Source organism: Haliotis asinina, chromosome 5 (genome assembly GCF_037392515.1).
Source record: "Haliotis asinina isolate JCU_RB_2024 chromosome 5, JCU_Hal_asi_v2, whole genome shotgun sequence".
In the NCBI taxonomy this organism is placed as follows: domain Eukaryota; kingdom Metazoa; phylum Mollusca; class Gastropoda; order Lepetellida; family Haliotidae; genus Haliotis; species Haliotis asinina.
Window position 1 is genome coordinate 3,354,336 of NC_090284.1, and position 5,816 is coordinate 3,360,151.

Below are 5,816 nucleotides of genomic sequence, written 5' to 3' on the forward strand. Positions count from 1 at the left end.
AGACGTTGTTTAGCGCTGCACATCTTCTAGCGACACACTGCAGCTACTGACAACTTGCCGTTGGCAGCAGACGCCAGACGGCGCTCCATATTTCGGAAGGAACACTGAACATTCTATTAGGAGAATATCCTGCAACCTCGTGTTGTTCCTTTAGCTAGGCGTGCGGGTAGACGGTTTGCCTTTCAGGACGGCAAGGCCCATACTCAGTGTGGAAGAATGGTTAACGGTCTGTTTCCAGACGGACACCATAGTACCCTAGAACTGGTAATGAACCCAGACCCTCCTCCAATGAACACACTTGGGACGTGACAGTGAGACGTATGCAGCCAACCTCGTTTGCTGAACTTGGCAAGGCAAGGAAAGGGTGGGACAGACGCCCTCAAACCGCCATTGTAATACTCATATGCAGTATATATAAACGTATATACTTGTCGAGGTATTACGCACTAGTCATTAGACAACGTCAACTGTGAAAACGTCAGTTTCCAGTCTTACTCCTATCGTCCTTCAAGGTCGTCAACGTACATACCATAATTCACGAGCAGTTGTGCTGCCAAGACGCTCATTATTATCATACAGCTGTTTCTACAAGCTTAAAGACCTCAAATCTGTCGACATTTTGAATTACGCTCGAGGATTTCCTACATTGCGGTCCACTAAGGCAATCTAGGGAAATTCATTTTTATCAATATTTATTTTCTCAACAGCTGGTGTCATCAAGTGTCCCAGCCTTGTCTGTATTCCGTGTCTTCTCAGACTGAGACAATGGTAGCTATTGATTCCATACCTATATATCGTTATACTAACTTCTGTGTGTGGTACCCGTTGACCCCAGTAATTTTGCAGTCAGACAAGGTCACTATTTACTTTGCCAAGCGCTGTTATTCTGTACAGTAGGCTATTATCACTTGAAATCTCTCTCCAGAAGTTGTTGAAACCGATGGCTTGGTGCCAGAGCAGGTACCATAGTTGCAAAGTGTAGCAATAATTTGTCGGCTGACCGTTTGCTTACCACACCAGTCGGTCAGATTGATCGGTCAGTTGTGAATGTCAGAGCTTGACCATCGCAGCTGAAAGTAATGACCAATTCATTTGTGACGTGAGAAGATACATGGCCAATTAGGGTGATGAACTGTGCATCAAGGAGTCTACGGCGTGCAACCGAGGAGAGAGAGCGTCTGGGATGAGAGAGCGTCCAGGGTGAGAGACCGCCCGGGTTGAGAGAGTTTACGGGGTGAGAGAGCGTCTCTAGTGAGAGTGTCTCTGGAGTGAAAGAGTAACTGGGGTGAGAGAGAAGATTTGGGGTGTCCGGGGTGTAAGAGCTTCGAGCGATTGTGACAGGGCGTCAGAAATGAGAGAGCGTCTGGGGCGGTGTCATTTGTCAGAGATTGCGGAGTGATAGAACGCTTAGTGTGGGGGTGAGCGATGTCGTGTGTCAAAGAGTTTTATGTAAGAGAGAGAGAGAGAGAGAATGGATGAGAAACGCACTTAGAGAGAAATGATTCTCAGCAGGAGATATGTTTTCCAACCATCCGTGGATGTATGTAGTAAATCATTTCATAACGAGGCCAATAACTACTACCGTTAAGTTTATATTCTATTACAGAAGGGAAGAGTTATGAAGACGTAATATCTTTCACAAAGAGAGACAGTGTGACGTGACGTGACGTGACGTGACGTGAAATTGGGTTTAACGTCGTATTGAGATTATTTCGCCTATATGCCGACGTGCATGTGTGTGTATGTGTGGCTGCATGTACTAGCCCAGACTATTTTGTAGAGCTACCTCACTGAAATGCCATGTCGCGGTGAAGCCATTCAGACACGTTATACTGACTCCAAACCGACCAGTCCTTGTAATGCCAAGCGCCAGGCAGGGACCAGCACGTACCATATTTCAACGTCTTTTGGTATGACGCGACCGGGATGGAAATCGCGACCTTGCTGCTCTCCGGGCGGAACGCTCTAACCACTACACAAAGGAGGCGGTCAGACCCAGTGTACGATGTTATACCTCGGAGTCGACAGATTCAACTTAGATTAGAACCCACGCTCACAGAGACGGGGGACACAAATCGAAGGGAATAGTAAATCGAGCCACAACATTTCATAACAAGTAATTTCAAGGAGGGAAGTATCACAAGCGAAGCTGACAAACGTTCAAGCAGGCTCTATCATGACACGGGCGACGCTCCAATAGGCAGATCACGCACTGACGGCTTACAAACCGATGGGCCGAGAACAACAACGCTATTTGCGGCGTCAAACACACCACTCTACCGGGCCTTCGTCTCGTTACTGCAATAATTCTACCGACAATCTAACATCGTTATGGCTTTTGTCCGCCCGCCATGCCCCCGTGCCTGGCCTGAAATATTATTAAGGAACCCTTGAGGGCGAATGGATGTTTTAGTATACAGCTAAGTGTATGTATATTCAGACTGACCACTCACACAAACGCCTGTATGACACCCACGGAAACTAAGCTGGTCGGCGAGAGCTGAGTACACAGACGGGGATATTGACACAGCGCTCCTCGACCAGAAGATGTTGCTGCAGCTGCGACAGCCCTTGTGTCAGTCGAGTGTCCTCTGTTGTGTTTGGTCGACATAAAAAGTAAAGCTGATAGTGGCTCTTCAGATCACAGATTGTAGGCGAGCAACGAAAAAATATGTTCCCATCGTACAAAAGATGCAATTGATTTTATCTGTTGCCTTAGACAAGGGACGCCAGTGATTCTGAGCACCTTTGTTTCAACCGTTGAGACACTCGTGTGAGCTTCCTTAAGAACGACAAACATGCCATTAACGTTTACAATGGTTTCCTCAAAAAGACTGACCAGGAGCTCCAAAGGGATCTGTATTACTGCCATACTGGGCTTCAACAGAATTGTCCTAGACTGTGTATTATGATCGCTGTAGTTTACAGCTCTCCTAGAACTGACAGCTGTAAAACCTAAAACTGGTTGTATTACTATCACTGTAGGACACGCCTGTCCTAGAAATGGCAGCCTGATTGTATTACTGTCACTGGAGGACACAGTTGTCCTAGAAATGGCAGCCTGATTGTATTCAGCCTGATTGTATTACTGTCACTGGAGGACACAGGTGTCCTAGAAATGGCAGCCTGATTGTATCACTGTCACTGTAGGACACAGCTGTCCCAGAACTGGACGCATGACTGTATTACTGTCATAGCAGGACACAACTGGCCTACATCTGACCGTCTAATTGTATTACTGTCACGGTAGGATACAACAGTATCCTGCCCTCCTGATAATATCATCATGGTGGGGTACAGATGTCGTAGCAATTGGATATATACAGCTGTAAGGAGCTAATGGGCTATATTCAGCACCAAAGAAATATTATCGCCAGAACTAGCAAATCAAGAACTGCAAGTCCCCATGCATCCTCCCCTTCTTCTACGGGTTGTCAACACCACGTGCTCCACAAATGAATGACCTACTCTACAAACGAATGACCTACAAGTTACATGACACGGTGACTCATTAATTAGTAAATGCATGTCCTTTTGTTTCCACTCGTCAACAGGAAATTGGCTGTAGAATATTGCCATAATTATGAATGCAACAATCGAATATTTGAAATAATTCCTGCTTTGATATTGTCATTGAGAGCTGACACAGAATACCGACAGGGGGAGACATGGTATTAGCAAACCCGTCAGATAGTGAGTTATCGTCCATTTATGTCTTCTCAGAAGAGTGTGTTCCTGGTGCGATACAGATTGGGTAATTTGTATTATCTAAGGCGTCGTTGATCGACTGCAGCGTCATAAGGGCCAATTACAATCACGATTAAGTTTCTAAAATCGATTTCATATTGAAGCAGATCTGCCATAAAAATGACAGCACAGATATAGCGGATGGTAACTTGGGTCTGGGAAAGTTAAACTGATTAGTGTTGGAGTAGAGACATTAAACAACAGTGGCGTAGAATACCAGCCACATCTGAACCCGGTATGTACTTAGTACACTGAACTAATCCTATTACAGTACTCGACAGGATGTACATAGTTTGTTATTGCATACTCAGCACATATTGAGGTAGCACACAAACAAAGGGAACTGTACTATAAGCGAATGAATAAACATGGATGGTTACAACTGCAGAATGATAGCAGGAGGTGGTTGGAACCTTTCGAACTCTGGAAAGGTTACATGAGACGAGCATGAGGTTCTGGGGACCTGCCCGATGATGGGAAAGTTACATGAGACGATCATGAGGTTCTGGGGACCTGTCCGATGATGGGAAAGTTACAGGAGACGGACATGAGGTTCTGGGGACCTGCCCGATGATTGGAAAGTTACAGGAGACGGACATGAGGTTCTGGGGACCTGTCCGACACTGGGAAGGTTACACGAGAGGGCCACGAGGTACCCTAGACCTGTCCGGCACTAGGAGGGTTACACGAGAGGGCCACGAGGTACCCTCGACCTGTCCGACACTGGGAAGGTCACACGAGAGGGCCAGGAGGTACCCTAGACCTGTCCGACACTGGGAAGGTCACACGAGAGGGCCAGGAGGTACCCTGGACCTGTCCGACACTGGGAGGGTTACACGAGAGATCCACGAGGTACCCTAGACCTGTCCGACACTGGGAAGGTCACACGAGAGGGCCACGAGGCACCCTAGACCTGTCCGACACTGGGAGGGTTACACGCTATCCGACACTAAGATGGTTACACGAGAGGGTCACAAGGTACCCTAGACCTATCCGACACTGGGAAGGTTACATGAGAAGGCCACAAGGTACCCTAGACCTATCGGACACTACGATGGGTACACGAGAGGGCCACGAGGCACCCTAGACCTGTCCGACACTAAGATGGTTATGTGCAGGACACGAGCAGTAGGTGCTGGGACTCAAGTACCTACAAGAATGTGCACGAAGTCACAGAAACTGTTTCCACCCTGAATCCTTACGGATTTATCCATCGCATCTAAGCACAATCAAACTTTGACGTACTGTCTAATTTATCGTCCAGCAGCACGATTTGACGCCATTCTTGAGGCGTTCTAGAAATGTTCCATTAAGTTGACTGACCGTCTTTCAGTAGATAGCAACGTGTGCATAGATGTGAAAGACGACCCACACCCTGCTCTATGTTTACGACGAGAAGCCAGTGCATGCATCTCATTTGGACAATGGGGACTGTGATGGCTTGGTGTGTGTTTTTGCGACAACGATCGCGTGAAAAGACGTTGCCAGAAACATCAGATAACAGTCTGCTCCAGCTGTGATGCAGTGGCATAATGCTTGCTTTGTCTGTCCACAGACTCGCACTTAGTCTTCAACTTTCTTCCAGCAGGTTGCAAACCAGAGAAGTGTTTGCCTACAATCACATATTCTCTATTTATCATTCCACCCTCTGTTCCAGGTCGGATTGGCACCAAGGTCCACACTATGTCATCATTACCGCCCTCCCGACTTCCTGCAATTCTTACCACCACTGGACGGTAGCCTTTTATGTGTTGTTAAGTCTACAACAAAAGTTTATATCTTGTTAAGTCGCCTTCTTGGATTTGCCACGTTGGAAATACCCCTGTTCTGAAATGTGTTGTAAAACAAAGAATAAACAACGTTGATTGGCAAATGGGAAGATTCCTTGACAAATGGTTGTGTAATCTCCCAGCTTTGCCTCAGTCGTAAACTGGCATCGAAAGCGCGAGTGTAACAAGACCGCCGACTAGGGTCTTGCTTGTTGCTAACGATCACCCCAACTGGCCGTGGCGCCGGCCGCAGTATCACTGACACCGTCGTTCAGGAGGCCCGGCGCTTTACGCTAGGTG